General features: G+C 35.6%; 1 long non-coding RNA gene across 1 annotated transcript in view; it reads left to right on the top strand.

Annotated features, from left to right (window-relative positions):
* The first annotated feature begins 791 nt into the window (after positions 1–791).
* Positions 792–12,526, top strand: part of LOC121659270 — a 28,158-nt gene continuing 16,423 nt past the window's right edge. The window contains exon 1 of the long non-coding RNA XR_006014244.1: positions 792–992. This is a non-coding gene — a long non-coding RNA (uncharacterized LOC121659270). The remainder of the gene's footprint in view (positions 993–12,526) is intronic.

Raw genomic sequence — 12,526 nt, 5'->3', positions numbered from 1 at the left:
TGTTTTATGGATATTTTCCTCTCTTAGCCTAGCCTTTGATATCAGTAGGCTGACAATCTTTGTCCACAATGAATTACATTGTTCAGAGGTGTTGATCATTCTAGAAAAGTGTAAAAGGGATTTTGCTGGCTTATTGATGCTGGTTTCCCTATTAAACTCTTTTTGAATTAATGAGTTGGTACAGCTCTCTTGACAAAAGATTTCAGATGTATAGACTAGCTATTAACCAGATATGCCTGGCTTCTGATTCTTTATTTGTATTTCATATAATATACAATTTCATAAGGCATTTGGGGAATATACTGGAATAATTAATAAATCCAAAGAAGCTGTGATCTGAAAATATATTGCATAGGTAGAAAAATGACAACATGTATCAAGCTAAATATTTGATTTATTTGATTTATTCCTTTGGCTGAAGTCCGCATATTAACAGTTTTCGGGTTTTGAAAGTGGTGCTGCTGACTTACAATTCCTAATGAGCATATCCAACTGTCAGCAAGTTTTATCATTCTATATTGCATATATAAAGTTGTGTGCCTGATTTGAACTTTAGAAAGTTTACGTTCAAATTTTTTGAGTAATTAAACCAAAACAAAACAATTATTCCTTGTGGCCATTGAATCACTGCCATTTTTTTCTGTACTGCAGTCAGGATTGCTTCTCCTGCCTTGCTGGTTGCTTTTTGCTTTTAATATTCTTAGATATAATCAGACAGAACTGTATGCCTTACGATCATAACCCTGTCTTGTGACAGTTTGCCTTAATCATGTGTTGTGTAGGGTGTCAGCCCTTACAGTCCCCAGAGAGGGGAGGCAGCAGGGACACCTGAACCCGATTGACCAAAGGGGTATTCCACACCCTAAGGAGTCATGCTTAGAAGAATGGGGAACCCTTGGAGTCAAGTCATTTTTCTACCCAATTCACAGTTGTGTGTGATGAAGCCCTGCTTTCCTGGAGATGGCTGAACATCTGCCTGCCCATGGGAAATGGTGAGTGAATTCCTTGTTTTGCTTTGCTTGGGCATACAGCTTTTACTTTCCCTGCTAAAGTGTCTTTATCTCAACCCATGACTTTTCTCATTTTACCCTTCTAATTCTCTTCCCCATCGCTCTATGGGAGAGTGAATAAGCAGCTGGGTGGTATTTAGCTGCCAAATGGATTAAACCATGGCACCAAGCTAAATATTTTTACCTCATGAATAGTGTAAGTTTATTGCTTTTTATAATCCAAATGAACTCCTTTCACTCCAAATTTCTCCTTATGTCACAACCCATAACTGGTGAAGACTTCATCTGATAAACTCCTGCTATTGATATGACTGCTAAGCAAACTTCAGGCTGTTTTGTGAAACAACAACTTCGACTACAATAGATGTTAACTGCTGTTTTCTCAGGCAAAAAGTTGAAATGTATAGACTTTAATGCAGTCTGTTAGTTACACAAGATACTGCTATGGATAAATTTTTCTGTGTATTTGTATTGTCAATATCTAATTGTCAAGAAAAATTCGCAGTCATTTTATAAACTTGAAACAGTTGAATGTAATGAGAAATGGCATCACCTGAGAATCCCCTTGCATTAAACACTGTTACTTAACAAAGTTTGGGTTTAATATTTTCTACTTTGCAATTATTTTTTTTTTTCTATTGCAATCAAAATGCTTTTATGGGGATTCTGTGAGATGCGACAGTACATAGATCTTACAATTGCAATTTATTCTAAATAAAAGACCTAGTCTTTGGGAAGCTTCTGTTCTCTTTAGGCCATGGAAGCAAATCTATGTTTACTAATTCCCTAGATGAAGCAGGATGAATTACAAATAGGAGAGCAAAGAGAACACTCCATAAATACACTGAATTCCTTTGGGTACATTGGTCCATTCTCTTCAGTTTAGCACATTGTCTGCAAATATCAAAGAGGTGCTTTACGTTTCCAAGTCTGCTGGATGATTAGGGAATTGTAACTTTACAGTTTTGCTTGCATGTTGGCCTTCAGTATTCCTGAATGAAAAAGCTAATATAGATTTTCAGAAGTTTTCCTCCACAAAGGCTGGATGCAGACAGTCTCTAGATCCTAAACTTTTGGAAGGTGATAGAATAGAAGTCTGATAAAGATGTTAATCATAATTTTGGATATTATGGTGGTGGGTCACAAATAGTTTAAAGAGGCAGGACAGGACCAGAAGAGTCTTCTTTATTATAGTGCTGTTGTATTCACTTAGACAACTTCATCTGCCATTGTTTCTGTTGGTTTTCCCCTTTGGGCTGAGCAAACAATGAGTACAGGAGGACAAAGATAAGCTATCATCCCTCCGCCATAAAACAGACTGGGGATTAGGCAGAGCACCCTGGACAGTCTGACTACCAATGGCCAGAGTGCTCACTCATGCCAATCAGCAACACACAATAATCTCACTGAAAAATATTGAAATATCTTCTGTTCCCTAATGAAGAGCATAAAAATAGACTTGGGGGAAACAAAATCATCTCAAGGGACAGTAACTGAAAAGAAAGGGAAGAGAGTGAGTGTTGCACTACTGAAGATGGCAAATATAGGAAAGACAAATCTGGCACCAAAGAGATCATTCCTAGTGTGACCGTTTGTATCAGCCAGTGCATAAAACAATGTCAAGAAGGGTCTTTGTTCTGACACAGGATGGCTGTTCTTGTTAGAGTTTCCCTTTGGATAGTGAAACTTGACTTTGGAACATAAACACTTCTCAGCAACTAGCCACAATCCTCTGAAGTCCTTTGTTAGACCTAGGTGTGTGCCAAGTCTAAAACAAAGTTGGAAAATAGGGCAGTTGAGGGAGGAACTTTCACAATCTGAAGGCTTGTCTTGCCAGCAGAAATTTTACCATCATCATTTTTTCTTTAACAAATTTCCTCCTTGAACTTCCTCTTTTTGCTATATTTCTGACTTCAAATGTAGGCTTACTTATAAATGCAATGTTTTTTTCTTAGATAATTTACTCTTTACCCATACCATGCTTCTTCTGAATGCCCTTGTTCTAAAGCCAGAGTATTGAATAAGCTATTATTTATATATTCAAACCTGTACATGAGAATTACACAGAAACTGAGAATCATCTGATTTTTCACCCTTTCTTCCTCTAAAACAGCTATCACTAGAGCTGATGATTACAATTTTGCTACCTTCATTCCATCTTTGCCTATTTCTGTTTAACGCAAATCTTCAGATAAAATATTCCATTCTCTCTTTAGATCTATTTTACCTTTACTAATTAACATTGTTCTAGTTTGTTGTATTTCAGAGGAGATCTCAAGAGCTGCATACTTTTTTCCATCTTGGAAAACTACTGCAATGCTCAGATGCAATTAAGATACCAGCCTTGAGGCAGGACAATTCGTTCATTGAAAACCAATGTCCCACAAACCATTCATTTGACCCAGTTCCTGTTTTAAAAAATAATTCTAGTAGATTGATTTGCAAGATGTTTTTTCTAGTGCTTATTATGAAAGAATTAGTAAAAAGTGAAATCCAGACCAATTATTAATTCATCCACTACCTTTGATATTTAGGGGTTTTGCTTTAAATTCAGAGGCTGAATTTTGAAACATGAATCTCTCTTCCTCTCCCTGCTGCCACCCTCCATGGTAACCAGTTCCTCCTCTTTTCATCCCAAATAAGCTGTTCATATTTACTAATATTTTTAGCCTGCCTAGGCAAGCAAATGTCAGCTCAAATTAATGCCCAGTACTCCTGGATATTATCATGTACTTTGTTTTGTAGATGTGCTTTCAAGCACAGTACTAGCATATTGTGTGTAGGTTCTTTGGTAAAATAGGTTCTATCTATTTGTACAGTGTTAAGTTACTTTTTGCCACCATACATTGGTTTAACAAGAGTGCATATCACCTGTGAAACTGCATGTGAATAGGGCAGATACATCCTTGGAAAATTCATGCAGGTATATATAAATAATTAATATTTACATACATTTACTCATCTATTGTTCTGGGGGGTTTTTCATTTGTTTTTTTTTTTTTTTGGTCAAACTATTCTGGTTCTGTGCTTTCTTGAGACTACACCCAATATGGACTGAGGTTAACAGAGAAATTAATATGACTTCAATGGATAGAGATCAATTCCATACAGTGTGAAACCTAAAATCTCCATTTTAATTGAGAAATATTACCCATTACTTAAAGTTTTGGAACTCTTTTTAAAGTATGAGCAGATATTTTTTTGTTTGTTTATTTATTTTCCAATACCTTCCTACAGGGAGTTAATGTTTGACCTTTCTTTTCTGTTTGTGTTCTTTTAATTTTTCTCCCTTCTGTTGTCTTTGCTAGGATTATTTTTCTTCCATTTGTTTAATTCATTTAATTCTCCTCTTCTTTTTTTTTTTTTTCTTCTCCATTCCAGTTTGGTTTTCTGAAATGTTTAAAAGCCCAGTATTTGAATTTCTGACAACTGTAGTTAGTGTCAGCTCTCTTTTTCTTCTTGTGCTGAAGCAGCTTTTAAAAGCCACACCAGCTCTCTCAGCAGGTGACTGCTGACTTGTACTACTGGAAAATCATGTCTTTCCAGGCAGTCAATGCCAGAGGAGGAAAGCTGCCTTGTGGAAGTTTTAATGACCTAAATTGAACTGGTACAATTGGGTGAGGAAGGCTTGTGTATTACACAGCTGATTAAGAATTGCATAATCTATAATTCTATTGCACCAGAGACTGCCAAGTGACTCTTCATGTCAGTAAATGAGGACAATGTATTTAGCAGCATGGAAATTCCCACTTGAGGCTGTTTCTCAGTGTTTTACAGTTACCATATTTTTCACCAAAACTTATTATATCTGAGAAAATAAAAAGATACCAAAAATGTATATTTTAAAGTCAGGAGAGCACCACGTTGCCATTTATCTTTATTTTCTGACAATAAATCATTGGCATTTTATTCCCATGGTACTAATTAAGAGTGTTCTAAAGAAGTGAATTAAGTCATGACTCAGTGGCTCTCAAAGCAGTCTGCTGGGGGATATCTTCTGATTTCAAAATATATTTTAGGGGTTTTTTTTTACTTTTCTGCAAAGAAGAAAGACTTTTAAAGATTTTTAAACTATGAGTTACATTATCAGGGTACTTAGGTTACATTAGGTCATGTTGTTAGTGCACTTAGGTTCTTCCTTATTCTCTTTTGGCCATGGTAGGAAAATTTCTTAGATGGGAAAGCTCACTGTACAAAAGGGGGCATGATATTGGAAGTGATGTATAGGGATAGGGATGAGGGATTTTGGCTGAGTTACAATGCATGGGATGTTTATATACTTACAGAGGAGTAAGAGAGAAAAGAATGTGTTTCTTAAAAAATTTACAGCTTTATTTCAATTCTACAGAAAAGGAATATAAGGAGTATTTTTTAACTGAGAGAAACTGTTCTTCCTTTGGTAGTCCTTCTCTGCCATGTAGGGCAGATTTTTAAGTTACATGCTCATAGTACTGAAATCCCTATCCAGCCCTTCTTATTCAAGCAGAGCTGTCACTGATTTCAATGGCAACTCTGCCTGATTAAAGAGAATTGAATAGAACCCTGAAGCAATGGTGTTTTGTCCTTGTCTTTGCACTTCTGGCCCTTAACTATTACTTTTAAAGAGCTTGAAACAATACTGGCACCAGCAGTGTTTCAGGTGAACAAGCAAAAGAATAAAAAACAATATCATGAGCTGTTTCAAGTAAGTGCTACTACAAGTAAAGGCAGTGTGCATCATGTTGAAATAATGGAAAAAATAAAAAATGCATAGAAATATTTTTCAGCTTTCTGTAATGTTTTAAATACAAGAACCATCAACATATAAAAATGTGTAAGCTTTGTTATTGTTTCTATTTATATTCATGCAAATATGTTAAGTGCAACAGCAGGCATAGGCTTATTCCAAGGTTATGACCATTGCACTGCTAAATTCATTCCAATATTGGCAGACAATAAAAATATGACTAGTTTTTGGGGTTTTTTTTAATTGCCACACCAGAATTACCAAATAAAATGTCAATTATACTGTTTTATATAAAGAGCTCAGGCAGGGATTCTTAAATTTAAGAGCAAAACCCTTCACAGTAATAACTGAGAAATATGATTGAATAAAGGTTTGAATTGAACTTTTCATAATTTGAACACAAAGCAGTGGGACTGATATGACTAAATATAAATACATATATTGGAGTTCAGCACTCTATAGTCTTTTTGTAGTCAAGTAAAAAATAACTGGTTTTAAGATTGGATTAATACAATTTAGGTCTCTGCTTTCCGGTAGAAATATCACTGTATGTACAGAAAGGAGACTATCCTGACTATTACAGAGATGAACCATGTACTTGCAATCAGATGAACATATTTAAAATACATATGTTACTATATGTAAGTGCAGAATCATAACTACTGGACATGATTTCATCGTGGACAGTAAGACTGTTAAAAAAAAAAAAATATCTAACATGCTTATTCCTCCTCCTCTGTTCTTCCACTTCTCAAACAACTCAAACTCGGTCTTACATGTCCATGGCACAGGAGTTTCCGTGTCCCAGATTTTACCTTATATTGATCTCCCTCAGGCCAGCTCTTATTTATTGGTCAAAGTACTGTTCTTGTACAAGTACTGTTCTTGTCATCTGCTTTATACATTAAAATTATACGTTAAAAAATGTGTATCAGTGTTTTCAAAACAAAGCTATGTTTATTATTTAACTCAGAAGATGGAGAAGACATAAAACAAAGGGTCAAATCAACAGAATCCTGTGCACATTCTTCCTCTTCCTGGTTCTTGTTTTTTTCTAAGTAAGTATGTTAAAAAAATCTCCTTGGTAACATATGTGCTTGGGGACATCAAGACAAGTCTATCATTCTTTTTTCTTTTCCTTTAATATACATTCAGCTTTAGCTTGAATCCTTTGTTCAATGCTCTCTTTCAGGCTAGAGCCTCTTATACATATGTGTTCTGTTTAGACCAGAAGGATAGATCAAAGGTCCTGATTCTGGAAGGTGATAGAGAGCTATTTTGACAGAATGAAACTAAACAGAAAATAAATTTCCAACAGGGATACCTTATTCCCTCAACAGTTTTCTCTTTGTTATAAGGATCTAAGGAGATAAAACAGAACCTAAATGAGCTAGATGTTCTCCATACATTGCCAGGAGACTATCACTTCAATCTATCTGGTATTCCAATAAAACCTGCACTAAGATTACATGACTTTTTCTAACATTTGGAAGATTTAGAAAAATTCTGCATTCTGGCCTTGTGTTCTCCTCCCATAGGTTTTTTTGGATGTCTTCATGATCCCATCAGATTAAGCCATCCCAACTCAATTTATTCCCACCTGTATTTTTAATGCAGTAATTTTTTAGCAAACCCAGAAAAAGAAAAGAATAACTCAGCCATTGCAACATGGATTCATGTTTCCCAAATTATATAACCATTCACAAAGCTGGTTGCAGTTTATAGACTGGTGTGTTGTGGGTAACAGTATTTCTACTAGCAAAATGTTTTTATGCAGCACCCAGCAGAATACAGTTAATAATGCATTGCTTAGCATTTTGAATAATTTTCGCAAAGGAATAATTTTAGCACTATAAATTTACTTGAGATGAGTTTTTCCCAACAGGTCTTCTTTATGGCTCTGCTCATAAACTCATTACCTGTCTTACTGACATACCTCTCTATTTTTCTTTTCATAGTAAATATAAAGCAAAATGAAGTAAATTAAAGTGTTGCTTTCCTAAGTGAAAAACTTGGAGGTGTTTACAGAATGTATTCTAAAAAGCTCTTTCAACAGAAGCTTATTTAATACACCTGGTTTGACTTGAAATAATTTTAAGGATTTGGCAAAAACCTGTGCATTTCTGACCTTCTACTTATGTTCTCCTCATGATTACATTACCTCTTTCCTCTGCTTGATTCCTTTTGACTTCTTTTTTTCTCAAACCTGGTTCACCAAGACTGTATCCTGATGAATTTACTTGATAGAAGTAATATTTCCTTAATTACACTGAAAAATTTATCATCTGCAGCACCTCACACTTGTATTTCTCTTTCACAAATAGAAAATGCTGGCAGTTCTAGACATCCCATATTCAAACTCTTGTCCTTTTGCTTTTCAATTTTCAGCTGACAATTCTACTGACAAAAAAGTTTTGTATATTAATCACAAAGTGTGTGACTTTACATCTGTACTACACATATTTAATTTAATTTCTATTACTGTGATTCTCAAGGTCATCAGGTTCTTTCTGTATTATTTCTAAGCACTGCTTGGTGATGTTTCCAACATAGTGTCTTTGGCAAACTTCATTGTTATGTTTCTAATATCCATGCCAACATCACTAATGAAATTATTAAATAACAGTGATGTCTGAGCTGATCTGTGATTTGTTGGTAGCCAATCTGATAGTTTTCTGTTTTAGTTTTTCTTATTTGCATCCTCTCTCTTGCAAGCTGTCTATTCACCTTATAATTCCTCTTCATCAGAATTCATCTCTGGCCATTTCCCCCATGTAATATTTCCAATGTTGTGCCACATTAAACTCTTGACAGAGTCACCAAATCACAGAGCTGTTAGGGTTGGAAGGGGTCTCTGGACAGCATCTGGTCCAACACTCCTGCCAAGGCAGGGTCACCTAGAGCAGGTGACACAGCAATGCATCCAGGTGGGTATTGAATGTCTCCAGAGAGGGAGACTCCACAACCTCCCTGGGTAGCCTCAGCGCTGTGCCACATTCAATGTAAAGAAGTTCTGCCTCATGTTGAGGTGGAATTTCTTGTGGTTTAGTTTATGGCCTATGGTGGAATTTCTTGTGTTTTAGTTTACGACCTATACTTCCTATTCTGTTGCTGGGCACCACTGAAAAGAGTCTGGCACCTTCATCTTGGCACCCACTTTTGAGATATTTGTATGTATTGATGAAACCTGCTTTCAGTCTTCTCTTATCCAGACTAAACAGGTCCAGGACCCGAAATCTTTCCTCATAAGAAAGATGCTCCAGATGCCTTATCACCTTTATAAGGTGGTAAGGTTTACTCCAGTGAACCCTCTCCAGTAGCTCCTTGTTTTTCTTAGACTGTGAAGTCCGGAATTGATATGGCCTCCAGATATGGCCTCACTAGGTGCAATTAGAAGGAGAGGATCACCTCCCTCGACCTACTAGCCACACTCTTCCTGATGCATCCCACATCATTGGCCCTCCTGGCCACAAGGGCACACTGCCAGGTCAATTTAATACTGAAATTCGGGTAGATTGTGTTTATTGCCTTCCTTTATTTTTTCCCCCATGTAACAATGACTTTGTGGAAGAATGTTGTGATATTAATCTGTCATAATTCACATTTTCAAACTTGTTTTACACATTTTCCCAACTTCTGTATTCCTCTGTGTTATCCTCTTCTTCAAAGTCTTCTTAACAGTCCAGGAGTTTAAGTCTTACTAATATCAAACATACAGACATCTAAAGGCTCAGATCATAATTTTCTTGATTGAAAGAGAAGATACTAATTTTTCAGGGTCTCCACCTAATACTACCTTCCTGAGATAATGAAATTGCAAAAAATCATCTGCTATTAAGACTTAAATTCCAGTTTTCTATCACGTTTATGACTTAACTGCCTTTGCTCTCCTCTTAGCAATCTCTGCGTTTGCAAGTGACTTGCTTCTGCTACTGGTGTGATCCTTTCACTTGGCAACATCTTGTTAGTTTTGGTACTTTTTCCCCTGGGACATATTTTTTTCTCCAGCAGAATCAATCTCCCCCTGCCTCTGAAGAATTTCACTTCGTCTAGCAGCTTCCACTTTTAAAATCATGGAACAGAGAAACTGATAAAAAAGAAATAAGAAAAATCCATCCTTCTGTAATACAGACCCTCAATAATATAACATTTATCTTCAGGAAACTCCAAGCATCCCTGAAAACTCAAGATCTGTTACTCCACACCCTCAAAGATTTTAGTTATCATTTTATCTTTTAAGTTTTAACCCTTTGGATTTAACTTTATTTTAATTTGTTTGTGTTCTTAATAAAAGTTTATTTTCAATTATTAGCCTTTCAACTCTGTACTGACCCTAAAATAAAGATAGTTGGTTTTTGTTCCTTCGGTTTGCTCAAGAAATGTGTAAACTCTTTTCCCTGTGAATATCTGGGCAATTATTGAAAATGTTTCTCAATCTGAAGCTAAATGAAAGAAGGATTAAGTTTAAAAACAATTTATTAAGCTTATCAGGGAAATCTCTCTAGCTTTTCCCAGAGTTTTCCAGATGGATTTCTCTCTCTTCCATACTATTGAGTATTTTGTGTCTGCCCATTTCTCCTATTCTGAGCAACCGTCCTAGGCCCAAAAAGTATAAACCAAAAGTCTCTGAAAGGGGGGAAAGATAGGGGAATTGCTTCATTAAACTGAAGCTTTAATTGGAGAATTAACCCTGATATGCAAATGAGCCAAACCTATAAAAGTGTGAAGAACTCGTGACCTGATGTCCATCTTGGGGTCCATTTTGGCAATACCAGGGTGTACCTCTGAAGGCCTTTCAAATAAATGCCTACCTTTATTCCCTTACTCCTGTCTAGTCTCTGTTTCTAGGTGGCCTCTCAAGGCATCAAGATCAATCATGTTCTCCTGTACTACTGATCTTAAGTGAGCATGAATGTTTTTACATGATAAAGCTTATTTGGTTTTAGAATGTTGTTGGATAGCTGTGTTCACAAAAGAGCACTCACAATAATATGAATTAAATGTTCATTTTGATGTAAATAAAATAAAATGTTCTTAATGTAGGTCAGGTGTATTATGAAGTGATATATTTAATACAATATCTGTGTTACTGAAACCTGTGCTTAGAAGTCAAGAAAGCTGCTTTAAACTTCTATCAACGTTAAAAAAAAAAAAAGGTAAAGAATTAAAAGGTGTTCTGTAGCAGTCTGTAAAACATGAAGTTTATATGCTGGTAGGTCACAATTGCCAAATACGATGAATCCCTTATACACCTCATCCATTCAACCAACCAGGTGTTTGCAGCCAGAATTTTAAAAACAACACATAATAATGAGGACAAGAAGTTTCCCACATATTAACTGCAGCAATATTGTGGAAGACAGATGAAAAAGATGAAAATTTGTGGTAAAAATCTCATCTAAGTAGATATGTATGACATTAATTATATATAAGGAAAACCACTGCAAATAGTCTTTAGTTTCAAGCTGCTGGATGACTGAACTTTTTATCTTTTGATTTGATTACTTGCATGCTAATACTTTTAATTGTTTGCTTAAATAAAGAATGAGTTTTCTGTCAAGGTGCGTGAACATTTTCAAGAGGCAGAAGTAGTTTGGAGAAGCCAAGTGTGACTAGGAGATGACGAGCCAAACTTTTGAATTGCTCCACTAGAGCAAAAGTGGAAAGGCTTGAAACAGACAACAGCTCTATCTCTAGCTTCCTCTGTCATTCACATCTGACATGTAAAAGATTCTCTGTGGGATATTCAGTTTCCCATTGAGATGATGAGCTGGCCCTGTACATGGTGTTCAGAGTTACTAAAGCAGAATTCCAAGGTATGCTGAAGATAAGATTTATGAAAGTTTGTAGGAGAGGTGATGATGACAGCAATAGAAGCAATAAGAAGAAAACAAAATAAATTTCGGAAAAAATCATACCTTAGTGAAATGACTAACATGAACATTTTTAGTTGTCTGAAACTCAGCCATTAGCGACTAAGTAAGCTCTGGAACAAAATTAAGTCCATCTATACATGGGCTATGACTGAGTTTTTGGGAAGTTATTTGTTTGGTTTTTGTACTTTATAGCTATGTACAAAGTACTTATTTTGTAAGAATATTAGGAATATCAATGTACTTTTAATATAGGACATCACTAGTCTTACTAGACATTTTGAACAAATGAAACAATGGATTCTATACATAAATTGCTTTCTATGTATTGTTATATAGCCTTCCTTTAGTGCAGTCTTTTGTGGTGAACTATCTAGAGCTTTCAAATTTTTTTTGGATGTCTAAATAAAGGAGGAATTGGTTCACTTCTTGACTGGAGACAAGATTATTCAAAATATTCAATGGTTCATTGAACATCTCATAGGTTTTCTTGAGTTTTTTTTTCAATGTGAGTGCCATAGGCCTTTAATTGCTTCCTGAAACAGGAATTAGATCAATTTCTTTTCTTATAATTCCTGAATAAAAAACACCCCCAAAAACATAATGCTCAGCTGGCTTCTGATTTACCTTGATATCCTAATTTCCTCGTGGTTTGTTGTCTGGTATCTTCTAACAGTTCATGAAGGTTATTAGGATACAGAAGTTCTTTATGGTGCACATGGACCTTTTACTTAGTTGTAGAATAACCATTATACCTGCCATTCAATAAACCACAAAGTTAAAACTCCAACTGAAAACACTCAGGGACTCACTGAGGCTACATAAAGTCTGTACTTTAGGACTGAAAAGGAGCTGGAAAAGGTGCTGTTAAAACCTTATCATTATTCAGGAGTCTTTCTAATTGTTCTGGCTGGAGA

Source organism: Corvus kubaryi, unplaced genomic scaffold (assembly GCF_017639235.1).
Source record: "Corvus kubaryi isolate FWS band 111438036 unplaced genomic scaffold, C.kubaryi_AGA036_p1.0 split3-73, whole genome shotgun sequence".
Lineage (NCBI taxonomy): Eukaryota > Metazoa > Chordata > Aves > Passeriformes > Corvidae > Corvus > Corvus kubaryi.
This window is presented reverse-complemented; position numbering and strand designations above follow the sequence as displayed.